This window comes from Lactuca serriola, chromosome 9 (genome assembly GCF_051521515.1).
Source record: "Lactuca serriola cultivar US96UC23 chromosome 9, Lser_US96UC23_V15, whole genome shotgun sequence".
Taxonomy (NCBI): domain Eukaryota; kingdom Viridiplantae; phylum Streptophyta; class Magnoliopsida; order Asterales; family Asteraceae; genus Lactuca; species Lactuca serriola.
In genome coordinates, this window is record NC_136416.1 from 61,576,157 (window position 1) to 61,600,507 (window position 24,351).

The following is a 24,351-nucleotide window of genomic DNA, read 5'->3' on the forward strand; positions in this document are numbered from 1 at the left end:
GAAACAGAACGAGATAAAACCAGATTACATGTGTGACAAAGAAAAAATACGTCAGGATTCTCGGTTCAAGAGAAAACCATTCCCTCTATTTTTAATCCATAAGAAAGCCAATGTTTTTATGTCTTCAAAGACCTTAGATAGAGATGAGTATAGTTTGTTGAATATCAAATTATTCCCTGCTCTTTATATTCCTTATAGGGCAAGGCAGTTAGAAAGATAGCATGCAAGACCTTTTGGTGGGATGCCACTTGAAAGTAATTGCATTTTCTTGAGAGAAAATCTTCAATTGATGTGGCATGAGTTACATTCACATCACACCATGTTTGTATTAAGGGCAAAATATCCTTTACCCATTGATGCGACCTTGGCTCCGACCACCTGCTCTAAGGATGCGCTCCTGCGTTGGAGGGGATCTGCGAGGTCACAACAAACAAGGCCGTCGGCCATTCTTTGGGAGGAGGTCCCGGGAAACGCTCCGACGGTCAAGTCAGTAAGGGATATCCGAGTGAGAGTGGTGAGAATTAGGCTAGAGGTCCTTTTATACTGAGGATCCTCGTTGGTCCATATGAGAGACAAGGATTGTAATTCCGACAGGATCTGTTATCTGGATTGGTTAAGCGTGTCCCTTGTTGTGTCGGGGCCAACGATTGGCTCAAGCGATAATGCTCCGAGCATACTCCTTGTCGCCTGGATCCGTTATGCTTGTCGTGTCACGGAGAGTCCCCTTGGCGGATTCGGACCTTTCGTACGGACTTCCCACCCTAAAGGGATGCCTGGGGGCTGGAGCCCTGCTGGAGCGACCATGCTGGGCCTAGCCAAGCTAGCTGAAGGGTCCTCCAGCTCGGGGGCTCTACTCTTGGCCCGCATTAGGGGGCACGTCATCAAGTCCCCTAGTCCAGTAGTCATAGCATTTGCTAGCTAGCAATGATGTTTTGGACTTAACTACCACTACATGCGTCAAAGCCTTGTTCGTCTGGTGCTTCGATTTCGGCGATGTGACCACTCATCCTCTCTGGCGGTTACCTCACTTGTGTCAGGGTTTTGAAAAGTCCTGCCTCTTATCTCCTTCCTTATATCTTGGAAAAACCCTTCCACCTTTCCTACTTTTTTTTTTCTGCACTTCATCTTCTTTCTCTTTTTCCGGTAGTTTTCTGCTATGGCGACTTCGACGGGTCTTATTCCAAATCATTCTGAGTTCGAGACCTTGCAAGAAACGTACGGTTTGTCTCCGACTGACAGAGTGAAGTTCCCGACTTCTGGTGTCGTGACCACTTCTCCTCCTTTTGGGAAGATCGACGTTTACCTGAAAATGTTTGACGCTGGTCTCCGCCTCCCTTTGACTGACTTTCAGAAGGAGCTCCTCCATCGCAATGGGTGTAGCATCCAAATGTTGACCCCCAACATGGTTCACAAAAAGGTGGCTTTCGAGATGATCTGTCAGGGCAATGGTATCATCTCGGACTTCTTCGTCTTCAAGTACTTTTTCCGATTTGGGGCCACAGGTGACAAATACACATTTTCCCCACAATTAAGCCACTGCTGACTTCTTGAAGACTCTTCAAGTGGATGCCGACGAATACTCAGAGGTGTTGCTTGCCAGAGTTGGCATACCTGTGGTAAAATGCCAGTTTTCTTCACCGTCTCCAACATTAGTGTTGTTATTTCCGTACTCCCTATCTCCTCCCCCCCATTTTTTTACAATAAGCGCATGTACGGCTATCATGGTTGCAGGTACTAAGTAATCTGTTTCTCTGGATGTTGTTCTCCGGAAACGGTACCAAGGGAAGTTGGAGCATCGTGTGGTGGATCTACATGAGACCCTTCCTCCAGCCGTCGTCTCAATCAGCCGCTGACTTTGGTGGCGTGGCCATTGGGGAGCTCTTCTACAACGGAAAATGGGCTAGCTCCGAACATCCCTTTGTTAACTGCTCTAGTCGCTCGACCTTCTGAGGACCCCTCAAGTGAAATGGTGGAAGATAGCAAAGAGGGAATCGTTTCGAGTGTTCGCCGTGCTAAGGCGAGGCGGAAAGCTGTCCAGGTTATGGGTGAGCCTTCCCCGGGGAATGGGTCTAGCCAGATCGGGAGGTGTGTCATGCAAAGGCGTGGATTCGCACGCTTGATTTCCTCGATCTCTTTCGATCCAGGCGGGGTAGTGGTGATACCCGATGATGACGCCCAACAGTCTGAGGGCTATCAAGGGGCGTAGAAGTAGCCCATTGTGCTGGTGACTACTTTGTCTGGGTTTCCTTCAAGACCATTTTGCCCTTTATCTAGCTTGGTCCAAGACCAAGGCCCAACCCAGCTACACTAAGAGGCCTAATACCTAATTGGTCACCTTAAAGCCCAATTATGGCCTAATTTTCCAAATTGGGCCCAAGTCCTTTTTTTGGGCCGTCAACCACGTGAACCCTGTTGGATTAGGTGTTTAAGCCCATAACTTTAATTAGTATGTACTTGAACCGATAGTAGCATGGTCCTTTTGGGTTGCCTTCACCATAGCAATTTGATAGGATGAATTTTGGAGAAAGAGGTTAATTAATGATTTATTAATATATTATAAGAATAATATATTAATTGAGAAATCATATTATTTAATTAGTATTGATCATAAATTAATTTGGAATTAATTTAGTGATCAAAAGAGACTGATTAAAAGAACGGGGATTGATTATGTAAATCAGTAATAATTGAAGTTTGGGCTAATAGACCCTATTGATAAAAGGTGGACGAAAATTTATGGGAAACCCATAGAGTTTTCGGCCAAGGCCTATCATGTGGGGGTATGTGGATTGCTTAGGGCCTAAACAAGGAAATTAGGGTTTCCAGTTGAAAAATCCTACCAGCCTTAACTATAAAAGGAACCCCAAGGCTCCTAAATTTGGCCACTTGATTCCCTAGAAGAAACCCTGGCCGATTTCTATAGCCTCCTCCTCTCTCTTGTTCATCCATTGCTAAGTAGTGTTTGTGACTCCATTAGAAGTGCAACACCTGAGGCACGAAGCTCTTGAAGGTCAAGATCAAGCAATCAATAAGAAAGGTATTCTTCTAAACCCTAACATGATTAGATTTCTGTTTTCATGTATGCTAGATTAGGGTTCTTGCTTTGGAAAATTAATTTGCATGTATAACTTGAGAAAAAACTGGATCCAAAGCATTAGGGTTGCATGTACACCATAGGAATGTTGTAGTGCTCAAAACCCATCAGTGGTATTAAAGCTTAGGGTGTTTTCTGTTATATATGATGCTATTGTGTTTTGCCAAAGCTAAAACAAAATCGATTTTTGTTCACTGTCTGATGAACTCGACGAGTCCATGTGTAACGCTCCGTTCCTAAGAGTACCTAATTGTGAGTCCCCGGGATTTAAGAGAAGTGGTATTTTGATCTTCTTGTGGGAAAAATGGAATAATAAGGGCCAAGTATGAAGTTTGGGAACTCGCCGAGTACGCCCAGTGTAAGCTGGGATTACGCCCAGCGTAATTGGGTAAGTGACGCGGGTGCAAGGTTGAGTACGCCCATCGTACTCTCAGAGTTCTAAAACCCTAAATTTAGGGTCAGCCACTATATAAAGAACATGTTGGTGCATACCCTAGCCTCCATAAGCTCTCCCTTAACCTCAGAAACCCTAGAAACCCGCATTCCCTCCATTGTTGGGTGTGTTTGGCCTTGGAAAGCTCATTTTGGCAAAAGAAAAGCTAGAAGAAGAAAGGAGAAGTTGTCAAAGAAGGAAAGGAGCGATTGGAGCTTGTAGATCTGAAGAGATATCATCCTTTGGAGCTTATTTGAGGTATAAAGCTTCTTGCTTGCCATTTATTTTGCATAGATCTAAAGTGTTGTGAAGTTTTAGCATCTTTCTTGTCCCAAAGTTCTCATCTTGATTCATGCTTTGTGTTGGCCGAGATTATCTGTCCTTTCAGACCTTTAGAGAGGTCTTGAGTGAGAAAAATGAGGTCCCAAGGGCTGTAGTTGTTCCATGTGTGAGATATATAGGTCTTAATGGATTAAGACCTTAGATTAAGAGCTTTTGGACGTCCCAAGTGATAAAGGTTGAGACTTTATGAATCTTAGGCATGTTTGGCCTAGGGATCTGAAGTTTGGGCTTAGGAGCTTAAGCCATTAAGAAGTTATAAGGACTTAATGAGTAGCGAAGTTACGCCCCGCGTAACATATGAGTACGCCCCGCGTAGCGAGTCAGAGCCCCGATCCCCTATTGCGAATCAACGTGTATGCCCAACGTACCAAGGAGGGTACGCGCAACGTACTCCCTTTGTTGGGTTTTCATTTTGGGCCTTAGGGTTTGGGCTGTTATTTGGGCTGCTGGATTTTGGGCCGTGATTGGATATTATGGTTAGAGTATTTTGGGCCCATTGGTTGTTAAGGATCATGAGTTTAGGCCCATTTGGTGAGGTGGGCCCAATTTAATAAATTGGGCCAATAATGGGATTTGTTTTGGACTTCTGGACTTTGGGCCATTGGTGGGTTTGGGAGCTTACCTAGTGTTGGGTCGGATTGAGTTAGGGGTAAAATGGTCAATTTACCCTTAGAAGAGTATTGTGCTTGGCCTAATGTTTATTTGTGCTATGTTGGCTAGTTCGGGATTTGCGGTGAGTTGGTGATTCGAGAATCTGCTCTTCAGTTCAGAGTTTCGGCAGTGCGAGGTGAGTTATCCTCACTATATCGACAGGGTCTAAGGCACCAAGGTCGGCCCTTTATCGGATTGAGATCCAGGTATTTGTTGTTATGTTGTTGCTTTGATATGTTTGCATCCTGGTAGCTAGGATGGTATATGTTAGAGACCTGGTTAAGGTCGGTTCCCTGATATGTAGGGTGATGCTATGCTAGTGACCAGTTAGGTCGGTATCCTGGTTAGGATGATGATATGTTATGTGATCTATTTGATCGGCTTGTTGACTGTGAATTCTTATATGATTGTATGTTTATATGCACATGGTTGTTTGGACTGGAGTTGGGTTGAGGCGGGTCCTGCTTTGTGATGTAGGCCAAGATACCCAGGGCGGACCGGTTGACCCGAAGGCCCAGCGAGCAGTCCGGATAGGCTGTAGGCCCCAAGAGGGCGGACTAGACGTGCCGAGGCTCGGAGAGTGGACCAGGCCGACTGAAGGCCCGGTGCGGGCGGACCAGTCATACTGTAGACTCAGAGAGTGGACCAGGTAGGTTGTAGGCCCGATGCGGGCGGACCAATCACACTGTAGACTCGATGCATATGGCTTGACTCGGAGGGTGGACCAGGTGGACTGTTGGCCGGTGCGGCAGACCAGTCTCACAGTAGACCCGAAGTGCATGGTTGTTCTGTGTTCTGTTATGTTATGTATGCTATGTATGATATGGGCCGGAAGACACTATGTTATGGGCCGGAAGGCATTATGATTTGGACCGGAAGGTCGTAGCCTGGAAGGGCGTATGTGTGGTTGGTATTTTGGGGATATCTCACTAAGCTTTCGTGTAACATCTGGGATTTCAGGAATATTAATTATTCTTTTTATTTTGAGTTCTGTGGAAGAACTCGGCGAGTTGGTGCGTAGACTCGCCGAGTTGAGACGCGATTTCTCACCCGGATTGATGACCGGACTCGGCGAGTCGCCTTGGTAGACTCGGCGAGCCTGCACTGTTTAATGAAACCCTAATTTCTCGGGTTTGAGGCATATTTAAAGGGCCTTATGGCCGTCATTTGCGCTCATCAGTCCCCAGAGTGAAACCCTAGAGCATTTGAGCGATTCAAGTGAGGGAAGGAGCCATTATTGATCTTGGAGCTATTGCCTAGCAAGGAAAGAGGAGATCTAGCCAAGAGGAAGCAAGAGAGGGGTGGATTCTTGAAGAACTGAGGTCCAGGACATCATAACTGAGGTACCATTATGAATCATTCTCTGTTATTGTGATGTTCATGTAGATTTAGGGCTTCTAAACCCATTTGTGGCTAGATCTAGTGTCCTCATGGTCCCTTAGCGAGTTAAGGTCCTGGATCTGGACCCATAGAGGTCCAGAGCACCTCTTTACCAAAGCTTTATATGCATCCATGGAGGTTTTGGCTTGGGATCAATGTATTTGAGGCTAAAACACCATTCATGAGCTATTCGGTGCTTAATAAGCACCAAGACTTGAACTTTACGTGGTCAATAAGCTTAAGGAGATTGGATCTATGAGTTAGTGAAGCGGATCTGACCTCAGAAGGTCGTTTGGGGTTGTGCATGGAATGCACTCGCCGAGTCCATTCCCAGACTCGGCGAGTTGGTGCGGGTTGTTCAGTGATTACGAACCAGGGGTTGAGTAACCGAGTCGGGTGAGTGACTCGGTGAGTCGGAAGAGATTCAGAGGGATCGGGTTCCCGTAGGGACTCGGCGAGTCCACACCATACTCGGCGAGTTGGGTCAACCGTTGACCGTTGACCAGAGTTGACCAGTGTTGACTTGATATGGGTAGTCAACCTTAGTTGAGAAAGTGTTAATTAGAGATCTATGGTGTTATAGGGGGATTATAGCTTGGAGGATCGAGCGCGAGTGATTTCCGGGATTTGCGAGTTATCGAGATACGCGAGGTGAGCCTTCTCACTCTACGTTACCTTGAGTGGTAGTATTGTGTGACCGGAAGGTCGTATGTGCTTACATTGAGTATTATGTTATCCTATTGTATGTGACATGCTATGCATGATGTCTTTGTGATTTATGCTATGCGGAGTTATAGACCGGACCGGAGGGTCCAACGATACAGACCGGACCGGTGGGTCCAACGATTCAGACCGGGCCAGAGGGCCCAACGAGCTATGACCGGACCAGAGGGTCCAACGAGCTACGGGACTGGAGGGTCCCGCTGAGACACACCGACCGGAGGGTCGTACAGTAGCCTCGAGTGGCGTATGTGTTGTATGCGGTAGTTTGGGGAACTCACTAAGCTTCGTGCTTACAGTGTTTGTGTTGTGTGTTTCAGGTTATTACAGTATCACGGGACGGCGCCGACTCGATTGTACACGCCAGAGAAAGAGTCATGTTTTGAGGATCTTGGTTTATCATGCAAGTGGAAATGGAGTTATGTTTTGTAATTCGATTATGAATGAGACTTTAAATAAAGTGTTTTTAAGAATTAAACGATTATTTTAAATGAAAAATTGTTTTGAAATTTTCGGCGTTACAAGTTGGTATCAGAGCCTTGGTTTGAGGGATTCGGATGCGCCTTCGGGTAAATCTGGATTCAAACTGAGGAAGTAAGAAAAGTTTTCAAAGAAATAATTTTCTAAAGCGAATAAGAGTTCAAAGAGAAAGCGAGAAAGAGTAGTGTGTACAATCAGCCAGAGCCCGAACGGTGATTTCCCAAAATACCCTTACTTTTGTGACATGAGATATTTATGATGCAATTTATGAGATATTATTGTATGCTAGAGACAGGCTAGGTATTTCATATCTTAGGACTAGAGTGGCCTGATTTGTGATGCCTTAGCCTAGGGATTGCTGTTATATGCGATGTGCTTTTGAGTATGTGATGAGTGAGAATATTTAGTTGGAATCCTTTAGGGGATTTGAGTAGAGGAGTAATCTAGGGGAGATGCCTAGATAAGTACCGTGGTACTTAGAGAAAGAATAGTTAGAACCCGCGAGGGGAAGAGTTGCAGAGTTCGGTGGTACTTTCGAGGATGAGCAGAGCAAGCGGAGTTATCACCCAGAGTGAGTCATATATATTATTCGATGCTCGAATGCTGCTTGCTTCGTGCTTTATGGAACTCTCGATGATGGGAGTCAGCTACCAAGCGAATATGACGATATTCAGGAGGTAGATGGCTGGCATCATTAGGAGCTCTTCAGCAGCTGATGGCAGAGAAGTGTTGGAATCTAGGAAGAGCCTAGAGAATAACCTTAGCCAGATGAGTGCGCTGGCAGAGTAAAGAATTTCGCTGGGGAGCGAGCGCGCGATGGGATTGGTGAACGAGAAGGTCGAACAGCTACTTAGGAGCTCCGGGATAGTCCGTGTGGAAAGTATGGGTAAATGTGGCAGGTAGTATGGGCCCGTACTACTGAAAGCAGAGGACCCATACTTGATACAGGGAGTATTCTAAAGGTTCTAAGGAGCGGATTGAGAAGTGATGTTATGGTTCGAGTACCAGACATCGGAGCAGGTTGAGGAGTGATGTTATGGTTTGAGTACCACACATCGGAGCGGATTGAGGAGTGATGTTATGGTTCGAGTACCATACATCGGAGCGGATTGAGAAGTGATGTTATGGTTCGAGTACCATACATCAGAGCGGATGAAGGAATGATGTTATGGTTCGAGTACCATACATCGGAACAGATGGAGGAGTGATGTTATGGTTCGAGTACCATACACCGGAGCATATTGAGAAGAGATGTCATGGGATGAGTACCATGGTTCGTAGTGAATGATGCTTGTGGTTCTCCGGTTATCCGGTCACGATTGATGAGGTAGAGATTGGACACTATGGGTTTTAGGCACGTGGGCCATGATTGAGTTCGAAGAGGCATCCCTTGAGAGGGAGGTCGAGAGCCTATCAGAGTATTTTTGGTAAGGATTTAGAGGGAGGGGAGAATTTCGGTCTGAGTTGAGCAATCAATCGATAGAGGATATGTCACCTTCTATGACCTGAGTGGTGCTGTTTATGTTCGTGTGCGGAACATGAGAGGCCTGATGTTTAAGTTTCGGGTTTGGGGGTAAAACCCTGCAGGTTGTCATTGATGATGATTTTTCATCAGAGTATCAGGTAGCATGTGTGCTGCGAGACAGTGATTTACCATGAGCAGATAGTCAGATGGGACTGAGATAGTCGAGGACCACGTTACACCTATTTTAGTATAGTAGGGAGTATTGTAGAGGTATTAGTGGGGGAGTCCAATCGAGTTAATCAGCGCAGTGGTTTTCCTATTTATGTTGGGTATTGAATATGGGAGTGGGTCCCTGTTCTCGGGATGATCCATGTGTTGGAACGTCGGTTGATGAGTCGAGGTGGGGGAATATGATGATTTCGTGGTCCAGTTTATGAGTCAGTGATGTTATTGGACAGTTGAGTTGCTTGGTATTGGATTGGTACGAGACTTGGAACGACTAGAGGCAGTCGTGACGAGAAGTTCTTGAGGATTTCACCTGAGGTTCAGAGTTATGAGATCGATTGATTTCCTTAAAGGGGATTATCGGGCGTTGCGTAGCACTTTCCAGGGGCAGGTGCGTTGTTGCTGGTGAAAATAGTTCGTGAGGTTGTTGATGTGTCAGATAGTGATGGTTCGAACCGTAAGTGTGGGAGAACCGGGTGGTTTATTGAGAGACCCGGAGATTTGTGCAAGAGCGGTTAGGGGTTGGATACAGAAACCTGCGGCTTGAATTCATGAGATCAGGGTCATTGGTGATCAAGGAAAGGTGCAGGGAGAGATAATGCATGTGGTATATGTCTGAGAGAAGGATGGGTGTCTTCACGGCGGGTGGTCAATGGTCAGGAATCTGGTGGTGGTCAGAGTCGTCTCAAGTGGAAGGCTCGTAATGATGGTATGGGCAGTTGAGAACTTCTGGGTTGAAATATGGGTAGAAGATTCTCGAGTAGCCAACTCCCGGGCTGGGATGTGTATTCTTGCTTGGATTTTGAGCAGTAGTGGAAAGGGTTTCGGAAGATCATCAGTGTGTTCTGAAGGGTTAGCGCCTTCCTTGTATTCCAATTGAGTGTTTGAATGCACTGAAGTTGCGCATCGAGTGATATAGGAAATTGTTATGGGATTCAGAGGAAATGTATTGTTGTATGTGTATGGTGTTGGGAGTAAGGGAATTAGTGGTAGAGACAGGACATTGTGATGCTCTGTTAGGGTGTTCTGTGGTTTCCGCGTATAGCGTCCCGATTTCAGAGTTATTTAGAGTCTTGGGCTTAAGATGACCAGTGATGTATCATGTATCCACGGTTTCAGTGGGAGCCCTTCGTGTATTGTCATCAAGAGGGATTATTTAAGGAAGTGGATCTCTGCAGAGGGAGGTTCTGTGTTATGGCGGTTGCCACCAGAGTCCGTAATGCATATCGGGGCAAGTGTGTGTGTAGCTATCTATGATAGTCTTCGGTGCATGAGTTAGTGAACATAGTGTGGCGTTGTAATGAGAATGAGAGTATAAGGTGAAGCTACGGGGAGCCGTAGTATTCACCAGTCAGAGGGTGTTGTGATGCTACGGGGAGCCGTAGTACTCACAAGTCAGAGAGAGAGAGAGAGAGAGAGAGTCGTGATGCTACGGGGAGCCGTAGTATTTGCCAGTCAGAGGGTTTTGTGATGCTACGGGGAGCCGTAGTACTCACAAGTCAGAGGGAGGGAGTCGTGGTACCACGGGGAGCCGTAGTACTCACTAGTTAGTTGGCGTTGTGATACTACGGGGAGCCATAGTACTTACTAGTCAGAGGCTGTCGTAATGTTGTGGGAAGCCATAGTACCCACTAGATGGCAAGAGAGTGTGATGATGGAGTGTTCTCTGGTAAGTGCATGATGCAGAGCAGTTTTAGGCTTGAGTAGCCTTAGTGTTGAGTTTTTGGAGCCTGGTGGTTAAAACCGAGGCGAAACTGGGGTCTCCGTCTCTGTCGGGAGGGTCAGCGAGGCGCGCGGGAGTTGACTAGAGTTGACTAGTGTTGACTTGATATGGGTAGTCAACCTTAGTTGAGAAAGTGTTAATTAGAGATCTATGGTGTTATAGGGGGATTATAGCTCGGAGGATCGAGCGCGAGTGATTTCCGGGATTTGCGAGTTATCGAGATACGCGAGGTGAGTCTTCTCACTCTACGTTACCTTGAGTGGTAGTATTGTGTGACCGGAAGGTCGTATGTGCTTACATTGAGTATTATGTTATCCTATTGTATGTGACATGCTATGCATGATGTCTTTGTGATTTATGCTATGCGGAGTTATAGACCGGACCGGAGGGTCCAACGATACAGACCGGACTGGTGGGTCTAACGATTCAGACCGGGCCAGAGGGCCCAACGAGCTATGACCGGACCAAAGGGTCCAACGAGCTACGGGACTGGAAGGTCCCGCTGAGACACACCGACCGGAGGGTCATACAGTAGCCTCGAGTGGCGTATGTGTTGTATGCGGTAGTTTGGGGAACTCACTAAGCTTCGTGCTTACAGTGTTTGTGTTGTGTGTTTCAGGTTATTACAGTGTCACGGGACGGCACCGGCTCGATTGTACACACCAGAGAAAGAGTCATGTTTTGAGGATCCTGGTTTATCATGCAAATGGAAATGGAGTTATGTTTTGTAATTCGATTATGAATGAGACTTTAAATAAAGTGTTTTTAAGAATTAAACGATTATTTTAAATGAAAAATTGTTTTGAAATTTTCGGCGTTACATTTCGGGCTTACAGTTGTGGTTTACTGTTTTTCAGGTTCTTCAGGAGACCGTGGCAAGGCGAAGGCGTGATCGTACCGCTCCTCATGTTTATGTTGTGATGTGATTCTGGGAATACTTTAAATGAATTGTATTGAAAACCTTTTTGTAATAATTTAATGAAATCGGATTGTTTTTGAAAATTTTAAATTGGTTGAAATTTTTCGGTCGTTCCACCATGTCTTGACTCGATGAGTTGGTTTGTCAGTTGGCAGAAGTTTCGGATTTCAAGCCTAATTTAGATAAGCATCATTACCTTAAATTGTTTTAACTGATTAAAAATGATTATTCTGTTATGGTAATGGATATCCTCATCTAACTGAAAGATAATGGTCAAATTTTAAGATAATGTTCAAATTATATGATTAGTTTAATTATTTAAAATTTGATCTAGAAGTTTTGAAAATTTTCAAATTTTGCCCTCAAGTTTTGGAATATAAAAATTGATCAACAAGAAAGGTATTCTTCTAAACCCTAAAATGATTAGATTTCGGTTTTTATGTATGCTAGATTAGGTTTCTTGCTTTGGAAAATTAATTTGCATGTATAACTTGAGAAAAACCGAGATCCAAAGCATTAGGGTTGCATGTACACCATATGAATGTTGTAGTGCTCAAAACCCATCAAACCCAACATGAAACACCAGCCCAAATAAAATTTGATGGCCCAATAAAGCTCTAAACACCTAAGTCCAAATATAGCCCAAGACCGAGAGCCCAAAAATTATGAAGCCCAATCTGTTGAGTACGTGGGGCGTACTCAGCTCATACGCTAAGCGTACTCGCTTTAGGACTTGTACACACATCGTACCTGCTTGTACGCCCAACGTACTCCACCAACTTGGCCAACTTCCATTATTCAGCTCTTAATCGATTAAGACTTCATCCAACACTCATATATGACTTCCTTAAGGTGGTTTATCACGTAAAGTTGCCAACTTTACGTGCATGCATGACTTAATGAGGCTCTTAGAGCTCAAAAGAGCTTAACAAATTACTTAATACATGCATGGGTCTAACATCCGAACTCTTGAAAATAAATTGTTGAGAATAACCCTATTTCTAAGTCAACTTGACGAGTTGGAGGGACCAACTCGATGTGCTAAAGATTGAAGAATCGTGGGAATTAAATGAACCAACTCGACAAGTTGAGGAGCCTCAACTCGGTGAGTTGGCAGCTGGGAAGGAAACCCTAATTTTTAGGGTCTTGCGCCTTATTTAAAGGCCTTAAGTCCTTTCCTGGCCTCCTTATCAGCTTCCACTGTTATCAAAACCCTAAAACAATTTGTAGCATCCATTGTCAAGTTTTTGAGCCTTGGAAGGAAGTTTGGTGTTCATTTTGTGCATTATGAAGGAATTAGAAGATCTTGATGTTTCTTGCTTGGAGAAGGAAGTCTTGGATCCATAATCACTCCATTTTGTTACAGTCACTTTAAGGTATCAAGTTCATACCTTGATTTGTAGATGATTAGAGTTTCTCATTTTGGGTTTTGTTGTGTTTTGGCCTCTTTTTGGGATGATGATGGAAAAAATTCATTTAAGGGGTTTCTCTTTCATATTTGTGTTGGTTATGGTACCCTTGAGCTTAAAGGTGCAAACTTTATGAGGATTTTGGTGTTATGCATGCATTCAGTCAATTATTAAGTCCATTCTAAGCTTAAGAGCTTCATTTAGACATGCATGAACATAAAGTTGGCAACTTTACGTGGTTTTTCCAGCTCAAGGAAGTCAGGTCTATGTTTCGGAGTCATGTCCTTATGGATTAAGTGCTTAATGTATTAAGATGTGGGTTTTTGGCGAACTCGGCGAGTTTATGGAGAAACTCGACGAGTTGGCTCGGTTTTCCTTGACATTTTCAAATTTATAGAGGAAGTCGGTGAGTTTTTTGGTCAACTCCGTGAGCTGACTTGGTTTTTCCCAATTTGTGCAGTTGATGGTGGAACTCGGCAAGTTGATGGACAACTCGACGAGTTGGGTCAACTCAGGCTGTTGACCTTGACTTTTAACCGTGTCTTTGACCAAGTTGTTCTAAGTGGGTACTTGAGGTAATCAAAATAGTAATTTGGAAAATTATGGGCTTAGGATAAGGCCCATATGGGGGTTGGGTCTAATTTGGAAAATTGGGCCATTAATAGGCCTTTATGGATCTTTTGGGTTTTAGGCCTCGGTTTTGGTCCATGTTGGGTCAGGGGTAAAATGGTCATTTTATCCCAAGTAAGGATTATGGATTATATCATGGAACCTAATTGCTAATTGTGTGTGTTGTTAGTATTGATAGCTCGGGAAGCTGGCAACTAGGGATTTCTTTCGAGGAGCTTCATTCGAGGTGAGTTTTCCTCACTGTACTTTTGGGTCGAAGGCACCAAGGCCGACCCATTGGATTAGATATCCTGTTATGTGATAGTATGATATTGTTCAGTAATGATCTGTTAGATCAATATACTGGTTTATAGGATGATGCTATGAGTAGTGATCTGTAGATCTGCATGTGTGCCTGTAGACCGTTTATATGTTTATCTGTTATATGCCGGCATGTTGTGTTAGGTTGAGGTTGTACTACTCCGTGAAGTAGCCAACAAACCTAGGAGCATTCCAGATATGAACTGAGGACCGGGCAGTATGCTAGACTCGTATTGAGGGCTTGAGAGTATTCCATCCCGAGGATGATTGGACCCGTTGTCTATTGGCATTCCAACCCGATGGTTGATTGGGCCTGGGGTATTCCAACCCGATGGTTGATTGGACCCGATATGATTGTATGGATTATGGTGAGACTGGACTGCTTTGTGCGTCAGTCAATGGGTATGGGGTATTCCAACTAGATGGTTGAATGGACCCGACATGTTTGGTATTCCAACCCAATGGTTGATTGGACCAAATTGCTTATGATACGAGGGTATTCCATCCCGTGGATAACTGGTCCCATCATAGACATGCTTGGTATTCCAGCTTGAGGCTGATTGGGCCCATTGTAGACATGCCTGGTATTCCATCTCGAGTATTTGAGCATGATGTTATTTGTATGTATTATCTGTTTGGGTGTTGGTACTTTGGGGGAAATTTACTAAGCTTTGTGCTTACAGTTTTGGTTTATGATTTCAGGTACTTCAACGAATCTTGTCAGGGTGAAAGCGTAACCGTACACATCCTCGCGTTTAGGACTTATGATGTTGAGAGAAAAACTTGAGTAACACACTTGAACAAACGTTAGAACAAATAATAATGCAGAATGAAGTTTAACTAAGTGGATCATAAATCTCAACAAAAATAATAAGTTAGAGTTAGATAGCTAGATGATTAGATGTGAAAATATAAGGAAATATAAATGCCAACAAGTATTATATCAAGTATACACATAAGTTGATTCTTAACAAGAATTGCAGTCAATCCAAGTTAGTGAGTGAAATCAAACTTAGTGATGAAGTCAAGAATGACTTGCTCTGAGGAGAGATTGCGATCAATTAAGTTCAGACGATATATGAAGATAAGTGAGTAAGAAGTGAGTAAGGTGAGATGTGAGATTCTAGAGATATTTTTCACTCAGAAAGAGAGCTCTATTCATAGAGTCTCGAGGATTACAAGTTCTATTTGTTCTACTGTGGTCATGCAAGGCACACTGGACAAAAGTAAGTATTCTAATAAAACAAATAAAAACTAAAACTAAGAACTAATAACTGATGACGGTGGCTGTGGTTCCGGTACTTCACTGCGGATGAGATTGATTTTGGATCAGAGTCAGCTGCGGTCTGATCAAGTTTAAGAGGGTCACTTTTATGTTCCAAGAAATGATTTCGGAGAAACTTTGATAATGTATATATTTTGAAACTATGTTGAAAGCGATTCTGATTTTTAAATAATGTTTTAGGAACAATGGTTTTTGTAAACACTTCCTTAGAAAAAGAGTTGTTTTGAAAAGTTTAAATTTTATGAGTTTTTATGGATGTTACAATGGGTCCATAAATACCATAAAATTTGCATTTTTATGCTAAAGGAACCCTTAAAACGTCAATGCCTACAAGGTTTAGCTCTTAAAACAGCCTTAGCTCACAAAACCAACCAAAAAGGGACCAAAATAGCTAAAAACAAGCCAAGGAATAGATCTATGAAATGAGATGACAAGTTTTGAACTTTATACCTCAAAGCCACAAAACGAAGGTACTAAAGCTGGATCTCTAAGCTCCCCTCCAAAGAATGAGTCTTCAAACTTCTTCTTCTACCACTTCAAGATGCACAAAACCCTCCAAAGTTCAAAACAAGAGCACAAGAGCACCACACAAGCCAAACGAATGCATTAGAGTTTTCAAAGGGTGGAGGCTAGTCTAAAATGCCCAGGAGGTGAGTTAATGAGGCTTAAATAGGGAACAAACCCTAAGACTTAGGGTTTGCCCCTGGCCAGCATCTGCCCAACGTACGAAGCCGATGCCCGCGATCATAAATCAGCAAGTACGCCAAGCGTACCCTATGGTACGCCCCACGTACTAGCCACAAGGACCAAAATGCAATAGTTTTAAAATAATAAGGGTTGAATATGAACATACTCGATCAAGTGTTACACTTGGACTTCCCAAACACACCTTCAATGATCTCTTTTTTCTCAAAACACACATGGAAACCCTCAAATGCTCCAAAATCCTCACAAGATGGCTAGGGTTTCGAGTTAGAGGATCAAAAGGGTAGAGGTTGATGATAAGAAGGACCTCAAGGGGTTAGAGTCTATAAATAGGGATTAAAACCACAAAATTAGGGTTTTTACTATCCGTAGTTATGCCCTGCATAACATAGGCTACGCCTTGCGTAGCCTACTAAAAACTTGTCCCACCCTTCAGCCACTATGCCCTGCGTACCAAGTGTACGCCCTGCATAGTGTCAAACTCCTCTTTCCAGCTTAACTTCAAGCAACCATAAGTTCTTCATTTCAACTTCATTTTTGGTGCTCTTTACATGCACGTAAAGGTATTGAAGATCCCCACAATCCTATCTAATTACATTTTTCTTAACACATGTCGAACTAAAACCGTAGTCCATGCAAGAAATGTGACATATAGCTTTTTTCCTTTATACCCTTCAATCCAACACATAAATCAAGGGTTTAGATCTCATAGCCAACATTATCAACCTTAAATAAGGTCTAAAATTAACTTCCTTAAGGCCTAAAGCCTCTACATGATTGAATTACGGTCCACAACCCTGAATTAAGAAATGACCTAAAACCAGGAGTTACAATTATACTGATTGATCTACTTATGAAAATAATGTCTAGGTTGGATTTAGTGAGGTGTTCAAAGTGGGATTTCCAAACATTGTAGATTATACTCTGTATACCAAAAGGACCATACCTTCGATATGATCCTACATGGTTATTCCTTATTTGATAGATCTTGATGTAGACATTAGGATTGTTGAGGAATCTAGACTATCATTAATCGTAAGGAATATCAGACTGTGACTTAATGATAATCATACCTAGGTCACGTTAAGGGAAATGTCAAAGTGCTAAGGCGAAATGCTGCTCAAATTATGAGACATCCTATTTTAACAAGTGGGAGCATAGTTATTTTTAGCTTACACATAGATATGAAGTATATTAAATGCTTAGATGCTATGTGCGTCTATTTCCTATATTTTGTAATATTTGTGCTCAATGTCACTTACTTGGTTAAACCTTATAAAATATTGAATTACTTATTTGACCTAAATTATATTAGGTAGTAAAGGGTTGAGGAAAGTAAAATACATTGTGAGGCCATAACAAACATTGAAGTTTATTGTACTAGGGAATAATCATCTAGTAGAATTTAGGTGACAACCACAAACTATACTAGAAAATCTTGGCGAACATGGACATGCTTGGAATCCTGTAGATGTTTATCAGTATTACACGGATATGTTTACAACTTACATGTGTTAAGGAATCTAACGCGAGCAGGTCTATGACATGCAAGTGCTAACAACACATACATGGACATGTCTCTGACTTGAAGATGTTCAAATACCACATACGGACATGACTACGACCTGCAAGTATAAATTAACTATACATTGGGGATTCTATTCACTTCCATGGATGCTATAACATCCCAAAAATCACGATAAAATTTTTCATTTTTGAATTTAAGTAAAATCATTGTTTCCAATAAAAACTCAAGTCATAAACCAAGTATCAAATACAACTACCCTAGAATCAAAGTATCATAAAATATCCAAAACATATAACCGAAGTATGTGTACGATCACACCTTCGCCTTGCCCCGATCATTAGAAGTACCTAAAACATAACACTTAAACTGTAAGGCAAAGCTTAGTGAGTTCTCCAAAAATACCCCACATAACAAAACATATACAAATATGCATGTTGGGTCAACATTCATCGGACTGGATCACACTCGGCTCCACAATCATCAGGTTGGATTACCCCCGGACCATAGTCATCAGATTGGATTGCCTCGGCCCAATCAGTCATTGAACTAGAATGCCCCGGTCTGTTGTCTTACGCATATAAAAGTAAAGCATCAACCCATACCGTGCTATGTAGACATATGCAACCGATAAATCAAATAACAACACAGACAATCACACAGATTCACAGATCACTACAACATATCAACATCCTACATACTAGGATAGATAACCTAGCATGCCAACATTGGTGCCTTCGACCCACAATTATAGTGAGGAGAACTCACCTCACAGTCTGAAATGTAACTAAACAGATCACTGCTCCAACTGTTGTCTCTACCAGTCACCTATATAATAAACAATGAGCTAAACTCAAACTACTACTCAAAATACCTAAAATACCCCTAAATCAAACTTGGTCAAACCCCTGCTCAAAGGTCAAAAGTCAGAAAGTCATAGTCAACACAGACTGAATATACCCCTTGTACCCAGTCACTACGTTGGGCGTAGTCGCGATCCATCCAAATTACGGGGCCCTTGGCTAATACTCACATAGTACCACTTGGTACGTCCAACGTACTCAAGCTGAATCTACTTTTCTCTTTAAGTGATTAATCTATTAAGATTTCACATTCAATGTTCAGATCTCGACCCAAATATCATTCTAAGTCATAAATTTTCCACCTTTATGACCACTACTAGAAAAACAGCCTTTTACGACGCTCATTGCGTGTCGTAGAAGGCTCAGACGACGCACAAATGCGCGTCAAGGAAGGCCGTGTCATAAAGAAAGACGACACACTTTTGCGCGTCGTCTATAGACGACACGCATTTACGACGCTCAATTACGACGCGCATTTACGACACGCAATGCGTATCAAGGAAGGCCTTGTCATAAAGGAAGACGACACGCATTCGCGTGTCGTAACCTTATGACGCGCGTGTTAATGACACGCAATGCGTATCAAGAAAGCCCCTGTCAAGAAAGGCCATGTCATAAATGAAGATGACACACATTTTTGCGTATCATAATTTTAAATGTTTAAAAAAAGTATTATTTATAGATTTACTAATTGTCAAATTAAATAATACATTAAAAATCTCATAATACAAAATAAAATACCATAAATAACAAAGATAATTCATTTCACTAATATGTCAAATACAAATAATTATTCCAATAATGAGTAAATGTTATAAAAAAAATGAACTCATTTATATACAATTGCATTATCTATCTTACTATGTGCCAACTGGAATAATTATTTGTATTTCAAATGCAATTGTATATAAAAAAAATGAACTCATTTATATACAATTTCATTATCTAGATTGCAAGTTGATCCTGGTACATGGCCAATAATGATATTTAGGGTCTGCTAGAAGGATTGGGGATTGCAGTTAAGATTCTATCTAAGACTTCATGCCAAGGACTTGATGAATTTGAACATAAAACATCATAGCCTCTGATTTCAAATGCAAATAATTATTCCACTATTGGAATAATTATTTTTATTTGACACAAGGTGAAATCTTTATAACATCGGGTGGGTCTACACTGATATTCAAACATAAAACAAGAGCAACACATCCTGTTTTCATCTGCAGTTAAAAAAAACATCATTTTAGAGCTAACTATAAAGAAATACACTACCAATAACAACCCAACAAATCATAGCTTCTTATTTCAAATGCATAGCTATATTAGCAACGAATGATCACAATTACAAGAACAACAACACTAATAGCATGTTGGGTTTAACATATAGCAACAGAAGCCTCCAGCAAATCTCTAAAGTAAATTACTTTGATGATCATGTGAACTCCAACTAACAAAACTAAACCACCCACTACAAGCTTTTTGCTTAATAACTGTTGGTGCAAGTAAGCCAAGTATGGCAAAATACAGCTTTATGTGGCAAGCATACATGATTACAGGTTACCCTACTCATCTAATCAGTAATAGTGGGAAACTAATAGGTCCAACAGAAACAAGGCATACACCTTGTCTGATAGCAGATTATCTCATAAGCATATAAAATGCAAAAGGAAATCGAAAATGATGAAAGGGTATGTAACAACCCGTCATTTCAGGTCATTGAAAATCGAGTCTTGTAACCTCTTTGAAAAAGTTATTAGAATATCATCGAAAAATGAAGTATTCAAAAGCTCTGTTTGGAGTACGCTATGTAGTAGATATCGTGTTAAGGTTTCCAAGCATATAAAGAACACTAAAATCCGAGTTATAACGAAGAAGTTATGACCATTCTAAGTTTTCCGACAAAAACCGGCAATACGAAGTTACGTAAAAACGCAAAGTTTCAATAAAATACTTTTTGACCTTAGGTGACTAAATGAAAGTCATAGATATCGTTAAACTGCAAACGTACATAAAAAGAACGCCCAAAACGGACATCGTATGAAAAAGTTATGAATTATTAACGAAATTTCTTACCCCGACCTTTTAAAAATAAATAATAAAAATAATTTCGGAATTTGCCGACGGAATCTAAACGAAAGTTGTATATCTTAGTCTCACCTACGCGTGGATATAAAGAACGTCGAAAACGGAGTTCGTATGAAGGAGATATGAATTTTTGAAGTTTAATAAATAATTAATATATATTTTTAATTGAAAACTTCGGTATTATCCGAAGTCTGAGTCACGCGAGTACGCCCTGCGTACCCGAGTACGCCCAGCGTACTCAAGGCCTTGGCCCCGGTTCGTCTACATCGCCCCCTATGCGAGCTACGCCCCGTCACATCCGAACTCCGGGGCAGTCGAGGACTCGGTCATGCATGACGCACGGGTACGCCCCGCGTACCAAGGCCTCCCAGCCCCTATAAAAGGGATGCGAGGGTTCCGGGAAAACTTGCTCATTTCCTATCGTTTTTCTTGCGTTTTGCCTCGTTTTCCGTGCCCGTGCAAACCCGAAGCCCTGGTCGCTTAGCTCAAGTTCCGAAGGTCGTTTGTACTCCCGAGATTCCCGAGAATCCCGAGAAAATCCGCCTTTTCAAGCCAAAGTTCTGCTCGGTTTTCGTCACACCTTCTTCAATCTATCAAGTGAGTTCATACCCCTACAAACACACTTTAAATACATTTTAAATGCTTTTTATACTCTTTTAGGGGGGGGGGGATACAAGTAAACATACGGTTATTATCGTGTATTTTATAAAGCTTCACTTCACTCGTTTTTATCAAATGAATCACTTGGAATTCATTACTACTATGGAAAACTCTTGACATACTTTGCATGCACTAGACTTATACAAAGTATTTAGTGATTTCAAAGTATCTTTTGTTGCTAATCCGTTTTATACATTCTAAAAACTCATGATTTATGCTTTGTCAAACATTGTGAAAAAGGATAAACTTTGCATACAAAACTATTACTTTAATACAGACTTAGTTGAGAATCCATGAGACGTGTATATCTTCAAATACTACCTTCTTGTTAGAAGGTAATACTACAAGTCCTGTCTATAACCAGAGTCTCTCGTTAGGAGAACGTGTCAAATGTGTATAGATCTATACGGGAAGTCATGATCCCGCGCCCTGACTGTTAGCTACAGTCCGTCCTTTGGGGTGACAGTTTGTCATAACGCTACGACGCCTGAAGAACGTCGCTACAGGCATATTATGTTTAGTATGGTTATAAAACTCATCGGATACACAATTATTATAGTACTTCTGATTGATGAACGAGTAGCTAATAAAACTATTCTTTATCTAACAAACAGGAATCTTCTGATAGGTTTATTATATAAATCTATGTTTAAAATCTTCTAAAGCATGTGGTTTGCTTTCAGATTTTCAGTCTTGGACAATAAACAAACTATTACTTTAGGAAAATATGGGATTTTCCTGTATACAAACCAAATAACTATTAGGAAAATAGGGGATTTTCTTGGTTCAACTATCTACATTTTCAACACAAATACTCTCATGCATTTCATACTTTTATAAGAAAATAAGGGATTTTCTTGGAAAACATACACTCATTTTGGAATGACATTCAATGTTTCTAAACCACTTACGAACTCACCAACTTAATTGTTGACACTTTCTCTTTGAAATAACTTGTATTCTCAGGGAACCGCTAAGCAGGTTTGGAAATCAACTTTTGGGATTAACGCGTTGGCGTTAATTACTTCTTTTGAAAGATGTTTATGCATTTATCTTTTGAACATGTAATGAATACAATGATGTAAACATTTTTAAAACCTTTATATATGTATGGTGGTGTGTACTTTCCTTTCTATGAACTGTTATGATACTGAATATGACGTCCTCCGCCCCCGAACGTTTTCGCCGTTCTGGTTTGGGGGTGTGACAGGGTAAATGCAAGAAATAACAGATTACCCGGTCCTTAGGCCGCCATTTGGAGACCAACCCACTTTCAGCAGGAAACAAGATCACCACTAGCAAATACACACTTATAAACTTCCTACCCAAGAATCTCTTCATTCAGTTTCATCAAGTGGCTTACATATACTTTTTATCCATTGCAACTCTCAATCAGCTTCCTCCTCTTGTAGTCTTTGGAAGAACAGTCTCTCTCTTCCCTCTCCTTTTTATTCTCATAGCAACTGCTATAAAAGATGGATACGAGGATTAGAGAAGACACAGATCAGACAGAAATGAGAACAACAAAGAATCTCTTGTGACATGGTGCTGATGTGGACAAGTGATCCTAGTGGCATTGCTTACATACAAGCCATGAATTTAGATGGAGAGTCGAATTTAAAGACACGTTATGCTAGACAAGAAACATCCTTAATGCCATTAGGGTCAATATCAGGGGTAATTAGATGCGAACAACCTAATAGAAACATATATGAGTTCACAGCTAATAGAGTTAAATGGTCATAAAGTTTCCCTTAGTCAATCAAACATTATCTTACGTGGGTGTCAGGTGAAAAACACAAAATGGGTTATAGGTGTTGTTGTGTATGCTGAACAAGAGACAAAATCTATGCTAAATAGTGCAATTTCCCCTTCAAAAAGAAGCAGACTTGAACAAGCAATGAACTCAGAAACTATCTGGTTATCTGTTTTTCTATTCATATTGTGTCTTGTTGTTGCTATTGGGATGTGTTTATGGCTGATGAGTCATCAGGATGCAATTGATACGATTCCTTATTACAGAAAGAGCTATCTTATAAAGGGAAAGTTTCCAGGAAAATCGTATAAATACTATGGGATTCCAATGGAGACGTTTTTTGCGTTTTTGAGTTCTATTATTGTGTTTCAGATCATGATTCCGATATCTTTATACATCACCATGGAATTGGTTCGATTAGGTCAATCTTATTTCATGATAGAAGACAAACACATGTATGATATCAGTACAAACTCAAGGTTTCAATGCAGATCCTTAAGTATAAATGAAGATTTAGGTCAAATTTGTTATGTGTTTTCTGATCAAACTAGAACACTTACTGAAAACAAAATGGAATTCAGAAAAGCTTCTATTTTCAGGAAGCATTATCATAATCCACCAATTCTGGATAAAGAGAATCCAGGTTTGACTTTTTGACATTTGACTTTCTTTTAGTAGTTTTATTTTATAACATTCTTTTTTTCATTTTATAACATTCTTGTTTCAACAGAAGCAGACATGAAAGGAAAAAAAGATAAAATCTGATATTACTGTGGATCCTGATCTCATGGGGTTGCTTCATAAAGGGTTAAATGGGAATGAAAGAATTTCTGCTCATGAGTTTTTTCTAACACTAGCAGCATGTAACATTGTGATTCCAATTCTTAGTCAAAGACATGCTACCCCTTACAATTAAGATATACACAATTAATTGCTGGAAAATGTGAGATTTTGTTACCATATATTGAGTCGACGCACCCAACGCACAAATGATGTTCAAATCAGCGTTCCAAAACATTAATCGGTGTGCCCAAACTTCAATCGGAGATCTAAATCATCGTATAATAATTACATAACCAAATTATGTAGTGAAATCACACATTAAAGCAAATTTCAGCTGTATGAACACAAAATAAAGGCAAGTTAAACAAAAGTATGCGTAGATTGCTGGAAAGGGATATAGATACATGATGAACTCACCAAAATCATAAACGCAGATAGTGACATAGCGAATTTGCAGCGAGAACTGAGAAGGAGAGAAAACCTTATCAGAGAATGAAAGGATGCATCTCTGTGGTATGAGCTGATTGTGAGAGAGGTGTCGTTATAGAGCTGAATGGTGATGGCGTTTTATTTGATTTCTTCAATTTTACCACAGACCATGACTATTGACTAGCCTCTAAAAATCAGGTGTGCATGCTGAAATGGTGTTGACACATGTATATATTGTGTGTGTGTGTTGAAGAATAGTTGAAATGAAAAACTTACATGCCAACTAGAAATGGCTCTACATAAGAAAACAAGTGAACTTAAATCCACTGATGTGTTCACTTTCACCTACAAACCAAAAAAACATAAGTAAGTTTCTACTTCAAATCAAATCAAAAGTCAAAACCAAACAAAAGCAGATGCATACCATTTCACAGAGACCTCGAAAAGCATCCTCCTTTTGAATATCATCCCGAATTTTGTTGACATTAA

General features: G+C 41.3%; 1 pseudogene; it reads left to right on the top strand.

Moving 5' to 3' along the window:
* The first annotated feature begins 1,156 nt into the window (after positions 1-1,156).
* LOC145075752 (phospholipid-transporting ATPase 1 pseudogene) lies at positions 1,157-23,566 on the top strand (annotated as a pseudogene).
* The last annotated feature ends 785 nt before the right edge of the window (positions 23,567-24,351 follow it).